At 43.4% G+C, this 12028-nt stretch overlaps 1 protein-coding gene across 7 annotated transcripts in view; it reads left to right on the top strand.

Annotated features, from left to right (window-relative positions):
• LOC138431411 (patatin-like phospholipase domain-containing protein 4) overlaps positions 1-9940 on the top strand; it is a 120781-nt gene extending 110841 nt beyond the window's left edge. For 4 of the 7 annotated variants that reach the window (XR_011253680.1, XR_011253684.2, XR_011253677.2 and 1 more), the window contains 2 exons: positions 9304-9545; positions 9826-9940. The gene's annotated coding sequence lies outside the window, so the exon portion shown is untranslated. Of the gene's footprint in view, positions 1-6854; positions 7018-9303; positions 9546-9825 lie in introns of those variants that run through there. The other 3 variants (XR_011253683.2, XR_011253678.2, XR_011253681.1) reach the window with 2 other exon arrangements.
• The last annotated feature ends 2088 nt before the right edge of the window (positions 9941-12028 follow it).

Here is a 12028-nt window from a genome sequence, read left to right as displayed (position 1 = left end):
TTTAATTTCATGGCTGCAGTCACCATCTGCAGTGATGTTGGAGCCCCCCAAAATAAAGTCTGACACTGTTTCCACTCTTTCCCCATCTATTTCCCATGAAGTGATGGGACCGGATGCCATGATCTTCATTTTCTGAATGTTGAGCTTTAAGCCAACTTTTTCACTCTCCTCTTTCACTTTCATCAAGAGGCTTTTTAGCTCCTCTTCACTTTCTGCCATAAGGGTGGTGTCATCTGCATATCTGAGGTTATTGATATTTCTCCCGGCAATCTTGATTCCAGCCTGTGTTTCTTCCAGCCCAGCGTTTCTCATGATGTACTCTGCATAGAAGTTAAATAATCAGGGTGACAGTATACAGCCTTGATGTACTCTGCATAGAAGTGCTGTCAGTTATCTATCCCCTAAGGTCAGTTAGATATCCGTCCCCTTTGTACAGGGCTTCCCTGGTGGCTCAGGGGTAACGGCCCCACCTGCTGATGCAGGAGACGCGAGTTGGATCCCTGGGTTGGGAAGATCCCCCAGAGGCGGGCATGGCAACCCACTGCAGGATTCTTGCCTGGCGAATCCCATGGACAGAGGAGCCTGGCGGGCTACAGTCCCTGGGGTCGCAGAGTGCCAGGGTCCAGCCCCGGTGGATCCAGGGAATTCAAAGTGGGGACAGCATTGGTGAGGGAAAAAACATTTATTTATTAATATAAGATTAGATTAGGAAGAAATAGTGTAGTAGGAAAATTAAGTGGAGAAAAGAGGCTGATTAACTTGGTTTACGTGGAAAGCCAATAAAGTTCCAGACAAGGAGCTTGCACCATCTACGTTAGGCCACCGGCGTCCGTTTGAATAGTGGAGAGTGCCCCGCCTTGGGCTCTCTCTCTCACGGATCTTAGAAGCCAGGACAAGTAAGTAGACATGGCGAGCCTCCATGCCCCAGATGGAAATTCAGCCTGAAATTAGAGTAAAGAGGAGACACGGGGGAAACTAGTCCTTCCAATGACTGGCCCGGCCCCGATTGTCCAGAAAGGCCTTTTATACCTTTTTTTGTGCATAGATATCAATGGATAATATAAAATCATGCAGCATCAGCAGCCCTGACTCTTATCAAAACCAGGCTTTCTTTCTGCATACCTAGTTGTATACACAAGTCTTAGGTGATTTACATCATCTTCTGGCCAGAGGGCCAATTAACATTTTACAGCCCTTTTCTGATACGGGTTTGTCAACCAGAACACCTATTTGTGTTGATCTTCCCAAAGTCTGGTGCCACTCTCAGAAAGCACTAAATAAAGTTACATTCTTACGTAGCAAGGACACAAGAGGAGTGCAGTGATATATAACAAAAGAAAACTAATTAGCTCAAAAGTCTAGTGTTGCTAACATCAAAACTACTATATACCCTAAATTTTACCTAATGGAAGATACAGAGCCATGCAGGGGCAGCAGTCTTGACCCTTTCTGTATATCTTTTTGTATACAAAAGGTCTCAGGTGATTTACATTATCTTTTGGCCAAGAGGCTTGCTAACACTTTTCGGCTCTCTTCCTTAATGAATGTTAATCTCATTTCCCCTGAAGTGTTTTTCTTTAATCTGCATCTCCTTAAAGCACTAAAGTTACATCCCTATAGAACAAAGGGGCAGTGTGTTAACAAAGAAGGTACTTAACTCAAAGATCTAACGTTGCTACTTGTTTTTTCTATATACCAACTATATCAACAAATAAAAGATATGAAAATTTGGCAGCAAGTATTGGCTCAACAATGAAATGCTTAATCAGTCCTATTCTAATGATCTTGACTCCTCAGAAGCCCCTACATTCCTAGGATGTTTTAAGCTTCCTGTGCCTCTCGCGTAGGGAGGCCTCAAACAATCACACGCGCAGCTATACGAGTCCTGCAGGCAGGCTAGAAAGCCATCAGAGGGGTTTTTAGATTGAAACACTCCTATTATGCCCAGGAGAGTTATTATCTAAAAGCTCTAATTTTTCCAGAAAAAGGTGGTGGGGGGACAGCCCCCTGTGAATGACAGAAGAGTAGGTGAAAAGCATAACACAGTAAAGCAGGCGGACTCTGGTCTTGGGGGGTGGATGCTCGGGAAATTCCAGGGGGAACCCCTGAAGCCTGATCACGTCCTCGCGTTTTGTCAGGCATGACCTTGTCACAGGCGGATTCCTCACGCTGGCCCCGGGCAGCAGAGTCGGACACAGCTGAGCAACTAAACACAAGCATGTGAATATATAAAAATAAGTGGAGACTCAGTTTTCCTGGCCAGTGCGTTTAAGACGTGAATGAAAGAGAGGACAGACAGAGCGTTTAACAGTTCAGCTCCCACTGCTAAGACAAGCATGGAACTCCATGTAAACAAGTGCACTTTCATCTCCACTCAACGCTCCCTTCCACCCATTAAAAAAATATCAGACACATGTCACAATAACTCATACCAACTGGAAGAACTTTGCACGTAATTTCCCCGTAACATTCAGAAACTATTTCTATCAATGATATTCCATCTCTGGAATGAATAATTATACGGCGGAGGCAGAGCAGCGGCAAAGCACGAGTGATGTCTCAGGAAAGGTATTCCAGGAAGTTCAGTCTCGGGGAGCACGCGCCTCTTGCGGCGTTTTGTTTGATTTCATTACAGAAACAATTTTATTCTGTGGATGGACACAATTACTTCGACTGTGACCACCATCTCATTACAAAGGCATTATGTTTTAGCAGCAAATTGCATCTTTTGGGAATCGATTAAGGAGCTAATTTATTTCTGTGTTTGTAAAAACAGTCTTTGATGAATGGTTTGTTTGTGTCTTTGTAGCATTTTTTTTTTTCCTTTCTTAATGTTTTCTTTCTGGACACTGCCTGGATAGAATTACAGGTACAAGAAGAATCACGACCCCTCTCTCCTTACAATCATTATGTGGAGCCTGGTCATTTGGCCACTAACCTACTTACCGGATACTGACTTACTCTGTATTCGCTAACTGGGCTTCTGCTAAGAGCCTGATACTGTGCTCCGCTGAGCTTGGGAATACAAAGATAATGAAGGCTGCTGCTGTTTAGATGCAAAGTCATGTCTGAGTCTTTTGCAACCCCACGGACTGTAGCCCGCCAGGCTCCTCTGTCCGTGGGATTTCTCAGGCAAGAATACTGGAATGGGCTTCATCTTCCTGACCCAGGAATCAAACCCACATCTCCTGCATGGCAGGCGGATTCTTTATACCACTGAGCCCCCCGGGAAAGCCCTTATGATGAAGGCTGTTATTGGCTGGACAACAGCCTCTTGCATAGAATCCAACCTGTGTTCTCAGCAACGTGTGAATCCCCGTGTCATCCTGAACCACTGGGCTGGGCCCCCCCTAGACATGCTATATACCTTCCACTCCAATATTTTTCTTCACAGGAACTCTTAGAATCCCTTTCACTTCTCTGTCATCTTGGCATTCCTCTATCTTTACCCTCCATTGTTTCTCTTTTGGTTGGGCACAAATCTTCAGGACTTTCTTCAGAAAAGAGGTACATGTTTGAGGTTTTCAGTATCTACAAATATTAGCATTTCACATTCATAACTGACTAATAATTATGCTCAGTATTGCACTATATGTGAGGCCTAATTTGCCCATAGGTTTTCTTTTTTTTTCTTTTTTAATTATTTAAAATTATCTCTTAACCTGTGCTGGGTCTTAGTCATGCCGTGTGACCTGTTAGTTACAGCATGTGGGATCTAGCTCCTTGACCAAGGATGGAACTCGGGACCCCTGCATTGGGAAGGAGGAGTCTTAGCCACCAGGCCACCAGGGCAGTCCCCTCATGTAGTTTTGGAAGGTGTTGCTGTATTGACTTGTAATCTCAAGCGTTTCTGTTGCAAAGTTCCTATATGATTATTGGTTATTCTTATTGTCAACATGGCATTTCTTGACCTTGAAATTGTGAATTGGACTGAGTCGTTCATTCAACATGCCGAGTTGTCCAATTCTTTCCTCCCAGCTTCCATTGCCCCTACTGCTGACAGCCAGTATTCTTTTCTCAAGAAACTGACCAGCCCACAGGGGAAGAGCTTGAGATTCTGTGCATGCCAGTACCCCAGGGAAAGTTCATGGTCTCTACTGAGTTATCTTATTGTAAAGTCCACTGGTTGCTGTTGTTCAGTTGCTCAGTTGTGTCTCATTCTTTGCAGCCTCATGGACTGCAGCACACCAGGCTTCCCTGTCCTTCACTATCTCCAAGAGTTTGCTCAAACTCATGTCCATTGAGTCGGTGCTGCCATCCAACCATCTCATTCTCTGTCATCCCCTTCTCCTCCTGCCTTCAATCTTTCCCAGCATCAGGGTCTTTTCCATTGAGTTAGCTCTTCGCATCAGGTGGCCAAAGTACTGGAGTTTCAGCTTCAGCATCAGTCCTTCCAATGAACAGGCCTGATCTTGAGGATGGACTGCTTGGATCTCCTTGCTCTCCAAGGGACTCTCAAGAGTCTTTTGCAGCACCAACAAGAGCTACCAGCTGACATTTTACTGTGTCACTCTCCAAATGAATTGGACAGTTCAGAATGACCCCTGTGGCGCTAGTGGTAAAAACTCACCTGCCAGTACAGAAGGCGTAAGAGACTCAGGTTTGATCCCTGAGTCAGGAAGATCCCCTGGAGGATGAAATGGTAACCCACAGCATTCTTGCCTGGACAATCCCATGGACGGAGGAGCCTGGCAGGCTACAGTCCATGGGGTCGCAAAGAGTCAGACACAACTAAAGCAATTTAGCATGCAAGTGAACATTATATCAAATATTTAAATTGGACATGTTTGTATTTATGAACAAAACTAAAATAATATCAGCTAAAATAATATCAGCATAAAGATAAGATGCATTGAATTATCAAATGAGAATTCATTCCGAAATCTTACCTACTATCAAATGTCACTAATAATTTCACACAGGCAAAGCAGGTCTCAGATCGTTAAGTCCTCTAGAGTCCTTTCTTGTTTCATTTGACACTCTGACCCAGACACATGAGGGCTCTAAAGCCATGTCTGTGGAAACAATCTCGATACAGAAGGGAGCAGCTATGTTCATCAGCCATCTCCACTTACACTGAGATACTTACACCTCTGGCTTCCCTGGTGGCTGAGTGATAAATAATCTGCCTGCCAATGCAGGAGATGCGGGTTGGATCTTTGGGTTGGGAGGATCCCTGGAGAAGGAACTGGCAACCAGCTCCAGGATTCTTAACTGCAAAATACCATGGACAGAGGAGCCTGGGGGGCTACAGTCCATGGGGTCATAAAGAGTCCTACACGACTTAGCTACTAAATAATAACAACAAAATTTACATCTCTTAAGTAACATCTTCTGGGGAGCCATGTCCCCAAACCCATAAACGGTTACATTACAGTTTACAGTGACTTTTAGCAGTTACATTCTGCTAAAAGTCAATGGATAGGGACCCTCCCACGAGGAGCTAGTGTTTGCCAAGAGGTCTGACCTTGAGAAGGTCACAGGGAGAACTACCCTGATCACCTTTCTTTCTGACTTTGAACCAGTAAAAAGAAGAAAAGGGATTCCCAGACTGCCACTAACCCTTTTTTAACCCACATGTGTTAAGATTTTGACATATTTTTAAACTGCACTATTTAAATTTTATTTTTAAGCATACAGACATAAAAAAATACAAAATGATCCAAGATTCTAATATTCATATAACTTCAGGAAGATAGATGAGCTACTGTATTTTAAGACCAAAGAATTGATACTTTCAAACTATGATGTTGGAGAAGATTCTTGAGTGTCCCTTGGACTGCAAGGATATCAAACCAGTCAATCCTAAAGGAAATCAAATCCTGAATATTCATTGGAGGGACTGAGCTGAAGCAGAAGCTCAAATATTTTGGGTCTCTGATGAGAAGAGCCAACTCACTGGACAAGACCTTGATGCTGGGAAAGACTGAAGTCAGGAGGAGAAGAGGGCAACAGAGGATGTGATGGTTGGATGGCATGACCAACTCAATGGACGTGAGTTTGAGCAAGCTCCGGGAGCCAGTGAAGGATAGGGAAGCCTGGCGTGCTGCAGTCCATGGGGCCACAAAGAGTCAGATACGACTTAGCAACTGAACAGCAGCAACAAATGGATGTCCCATTAAGGAATAGGCATTTTCTAATACAAAAAATGGGACATACTTGAGGATTTATCCTGTTTCCTTAACTCCACTGTCAAAAGCGCTAGAAATATCTATAACGCCTTCAAATGTCTTCATGTCGGCACCAGTGATGAAATCATTTGTTTCTATCTCTGTGTATCTAGATCTATCTCTTTCTTGATTCATGAATTGTGGCATGAGGATAGTTAATTGAAGGGTATGGGATTTAGTTCCCTGACCAGGGATCGAACCCCAGGCCCCCTGCATTGGGACTGCAGAGTCTTAGCCACCGGACCACCAGGAGAGTTTCCATTTCTCATTCTTTTTCTAAGCCTTCTAAGCCATTTCACTCTTTAATAGTTAGTTATAGTTTCTTTTCAGTTCTTCCCCTATACCTAGAGAATGGATTCGCCAAACTGTCCACACTTGCTTTAGGTTATTATACCTACATAGCATTTGTGTTTGGCCCAACCATATGAAACCCAGTACTGCAGCTTCAGGCACGGGGAAACAGTCTTCTCGCAAACGGTACCTCTTCCTGCAGTCAGACTGAATACGGGGCCAGTGAATCACCAGACTTCTGACCTAGGAAAAGTTGTATAAATCAATGGTACCCTGTAAATAATATATGAGACCGGAGGCTCAATAAGTCTCATGGTGAGCTCTGGGAAGAGAAGAGCCCTGGGTCAGGCAGAGTGGAGATTAATGAGGCTGTGTATATTTCCTGCTCTGCAGGTAAATAACTCAATATTTGCCAAGGAAGCCATCGATGGAAACCAGTAGACCCTGCGTTGATGTGCCGGGTGTTCTGAGACCACAGTCAATAGAAATTAATTAAGTGCTACAATATCTATGATTAAATACGTCTCTAGGGAGAACTAGAAAAGTCATGAAAAAAGGAAATGGAAGAAAGAGGAAGCAAATTCTAAGAAGCAGTGGCAGAAACAATAACAGACAAAGTTGTAAATAGTAGCTGAGAACAACAAAAAACTAAGTTGTACGCACAGCCCATCGAGGCGTGGGAAGGAGAGCCCTGGGTCCCTTAAGATTCTTCACATTCATGTATCATCTGGTCAACATTTGTCGCGGCTTCTTCCTATGAGCAATGACACTTGAGTCTTCAAGTAGGGGAGCGAGTTTGTTAGAGGGAAGTCCAAGGCTGATAGGATGGGGGGTCTTGGAAGAGGGGAGCAGTGATTATCCAGTGAGAGTGATGGAGGCATGGGCAAGAGGCTGGTCAGAAGGGGTGAAGCTGTTCCTGTCTGGGTTGCCAAGAGCATGGGACAAAGAGATTCTTATAAAGATATTGCGTAATGAGCGTCTGAGTGGAAATCCATGTGGATTTGCTCAGAGGCCCCAATGTCAGCTTACAGGCACAAGCCAAGTGTGGAGAACGCCATGTCTGTCTGTGATGAACCAGGAATTTGAGAAGGGTGAGATGGAAGTGCGTCACAGAAAAATGAAAGGGGGTCCCCTCTTGGGGAAGATGATGATTCATTAAGATAGGAAACAGGCATGAGACGTGTGACAAGGCAGAAAAATAGGAAGGAGTGAATAAAGATGTGAGCAAAGACATCTAGACCAAGAGATGACCTTGTTCAAAGGTCTCGCACTTCGGGGCAGGGATTCCCAACTTAAAGGATCTAGTGTCTGCTGGTCTGCGGTGGGGCTGATGTCATAATAATAACATAAAGTGAGCAACAAATGCGGTGTGCTCCAGTCATCCGGAAACCATCCCACCCTACTCCTGGTCCGTGGGAAAACGGCCTTCCATGAAAGTGGCCCCTGGAGTCAAAAAGGCTGGGGACTGCTGCTCTAGGGGGAAGACTGGCTTTAACTGAATATGACCCGTGGGCTCTCCAGAAACTAGACCCTGCCGGGCTTTCAGCATCTTTGAGCATCATCTCTCATCGCCCACCCACCTGCCCAGTCTGAACTTCAGCCACACAGCCCTTCCTGACCCTGGCTCCACATCCAGGAATAGGAGCTCAGCAGTTGCTTGGTGACGGCCAGAGGGGGCGGGGCTTCGGCGGAATCCCCCCCGCCCCCATCCCGTGGCCCAGGAAGGTTGTCAATCACTACTGCTACTTTGAAAGGTAGTTCGCATTACAGTATGACAGAAAATGAAGAAGAACTAAGATGAGAGTGAAAGAGGACAGTGAAAAAGTTGGCTTAAAGCTCAACATTCAGAAAACGAAGATCATGACATCTGGTCCCATCACTTCACAGCAAAGAGATGGGTAAATAGTGGAAACAGTGGCAGCCTTTATTTTTGGGGGGCTCCAAAATCACTGCAGATGGTGACTGCAGCCAAGAAATTAAAAGACGCTTACTCCTTGGAAGGAAAGTTACGACCAACCTAGATAGCATATTCAAAAGCAGAGACATTACTTTGCCAACAAAGGTCTGTCTAGTCAAGGCTATGGTTTTTCCTGTGGTCATGTATGGATGTGAGAGTTGGACTGTGAAGAAAGTTGAGTGCCAAAGAGTTGATGCTTTTGAACTGTGATGTTGGAGAAGACTCTTGAGAGTCCCTTGGACTGCAAGGAGATCCAACCAGTCCATCCTAAAGGAAATCAGTCCTGAATACTCACTGGAAGGACTGAGGCTGAAACTGAAACTCCAATCCTTTGGCCACCTGATGCAAAGAGCTGACTCATTTGAAAAGACCTTGGTGCTGGGAAAGACTGAAGGCGGGAGGAGAAGGGGACGACAGAGGATGAGATGGTTGGATGGCATCACCAACTCAATGGACATGGGTTTGGATGAACTCCAGGAGCTGGTGATGGACAGGGATACCCGGCGTGCTGCAGTCCACAGGGTCACAAAGAGTCAGACAGGACTGAGCGACTGAACTGAACTGAAGTCTTTTTCTCCCTGTCCCACAGAGGATGGAAAGGCAGCTTAGGGAAACAAATGGGTTGACTTAAAGGCTCACAGTCAGAGCTCGCTTCTTAACCACACCTGCCCAGCTCCTAAGCTGTTGTTTCTTTGCACTTCCCTCCCACCAAAGCGGAGAGACAAATATAAAATACAGTGTTATCAGGCTTCAGGTTTGGTTATATAAAAATGGGACTTTTTTATCATACAAAAACTATGCTGCACTAGAATGCACATCTATTTTTAGGAATAGCTATTATATTCCAAAACTAATATAAAATATCACGGTTTGTATTCATCTAAGCAATGAACAGGGCTTCCCAGGTGTTTCAGTGGTAAAGAATCCATCTGCCAATGCAGGAGATGAGGACTCAATCCCTGGGTTGGAATGTCTGTTGGATAATGAAATGGCAACCCACTCCAGTTTTCTTGCCTGGGAAATCCCATGGACAGAGGAGAGTGGCGTGCTGCATTCCATGGGATCGCAGAGACTTGAACATGACTCAGTGACCAAACAGCAACAAGAAATGACAACATTATGGAGAGGTGAGTGTGGTCATGGCATTCTGCTTCCTTGATAATAATGTTTTCTGTTATTAAAATGTGTTCCATAGACAATGTCTGCATTCCTGCCGCCAGTCAAACCCAAATGTTGGAATCCTAACCTGCTATGTACAGGGATTAGGATATGGGGCCTTTGGGAGGTGGTGAGTTCATGAGGGTGGGGCCCTTATGAATGGGATGAGTGCCCTTAATAAACAGACCTTGTTATTGAGTGCCTTGTTTAAGGAGTGCCCTTAATAAACAGAATAATCTTCTCACACAGTGAGAAGATTATGAACTTGGAAGCAGGTTCTCATCAGACTCCGGGTCTGCTGACAATCTAATTTTGGACCTCCCAGCCTCCAGATACCTGAAAAATAAATGTCTGTTGTTTATCAGCCACGTAGTCTACAGTATTCTTTCATAACAGCCCAAGTGAACTAAGACAAAGGGTTTGGGGTTAGGATACCAACCATCTGTGAAGAGGTTTAGACCAACACTGGGCTTATATGTTCTGAGTGGACTTAGTTTCTATCCACGTCTCAATCCATATTGGAAAAGAAAGGCACAAATTCCAGAAAATGAAGCTAAAATGGCTAGTTCTTTAAACATGAAGCCTGTGAAAAACGTATCTTTACTTTTGTAAGACTTATTTCTTAATCTGTGTAAATAATGTACCCCAATTTAAAGATGCACAGAAAACAATGCAGATGGAAGAGTAAGGAAAAAAGAAAAGGTAGTTGGGAAACAGAGGAAGAGAATGAATTTAGCTAAAGGTGGACAGTTGATGTAGTTAGAGTCTGATTAAACACTGAATGTGAAGTGCCAAACTAAAGATAATCAGCAAACTTACACATTAACTGGACAGCGAGTTAACCACACAACACGTTGTGTGCAACTCAGGTCAAGTATCTTGTGTTGGCAAACTGGGAGGATGTATTCGAATATAACACAGTAATAGAATTGATCATTCTAGCTCCTAATCATAGAAGGTTACCTCTAAGGATTTCTGTTTTTGGAGATAGAGGAAAAGTGGTCTGAGAGTCAGTGGTTATTTTATACCACAGGTTTTGAAATTCTGTCTCAAAACACACAATACTATTATTCACAACTGCTTTCAAAATATTCGTTTCTCTTAACTGAATAAAAGTATTTGTCTACGTGAAGAAAATGGAAAATAATTTTTTTACCTAAGGAATCAATGTTGAAGGCAAATGAAGGTGATAATGGATCCACATACAATCAAAACCCACTAAAACAACTATAGAATATCACCTTCTCGTGTGGTTATCTTTAAACTTTACAGATGGTGCAATCAATATGAGCGTTGCAGCAATATCATCACTGGATGTGATACACTGAAAGTAGACATGTGCAGTAGCTATCGCTGTGACATTCCAACCTTCTGGTAAATCTCTCTTAACGATGTTCACCTTCAGCCTAATGATATATTTATGTGGATTCAAAATTCCTATGAGCATTAATAGAACCTTTGATGACTTAACAAACGGAAAAGCAGGATGTTAGGATGAGCTATGAGATGATATATTTAATTTATTCCTAAAATATATAACACTGCTTGCTGTGACTGTTCCAACTGGAGTAATTGGTTGCAATTAAAATAATGAGATATTCTAAATAATGATACACGCAATACAAATGCAGAGGCATATGTAATTTGTAATTCCTTTATCATTTTTACGCTGATACATTTCTTCCTAATTATAATAAGCTTCTGAGCTAATAGGAGTACATTTTGTCCTCTGGACTATATTCTGGAGGAATTATTTCTCAACATTGGTAATGTGAAAACCACCTGACGGAACCTAAAAAATATATATAAACATGTAATTTGGAATAAACTTTGGGAAACTATTGGGAGCTTTCTACAACCTGAAGACATGTTTACTCTCTGACTCAGCACTTCTGCATCTGGGTAAATATACAATATGTTTTCTCAGTGTGTGTTCACCAGGAGACATGTGCAGGAAAGCCTGTTATGAGTGCCATTCTGGAGTGTTTTCGGTGACCAAGCAATCCCACTTCTGGACACATACTCAGAGAAAACCATAATTCAAAAAGACACATGTACCCCAGTGCTCATAGCAGCACTATTTACAACAGCCAAGACATGGAAACAACTGAAATGCCCCTGAAGAGAGGAGCGGAGAAAGCAGGTGTGGTATGTGGATACAATGGAATACTACTCAGCCATAAAAAAGGAGTGAAATTGGGTCATTTGGAGAGACATGGATGGACCTGGAGACCGTCGTACAGAGTGAAGCTAAGTCAGAAAGAGAAAAACAAATATCGTATGTTAAGGCATATATGTGAAAATCGGAAAAAAAATTTGTATAGACAATCTTATTGATAAAGCAGTAATAGAGACACAGACAGAGAGATCAAAGGGAATGGGCATGAAGGCAGAAAGGGAAGGAGAGCAGGATGAATCAGGAGTTTGGGACTGACACACACACACTTTTACG

This window comes from Ovis canadensis, chromosome Y (assembly GCF_042477335.2).
Source record: "Ovis canadensis isolate MfBH-ARS-UI-01 breed Bighorn chromosome Y, ARS-UI_OviCan_v2, whole genome shotgun sequence".
Taxonomy (NCBI): Eukaryota; Metazoa; Chordata; class Mammalia; order Artiodactyla; family Bovidae; genus Ovis; species Ovis canadensis.
Note: the sequence above shows the minus strand (reverse complement) of the source record. Positions and strands in the feature narration are given on the sequence as shown.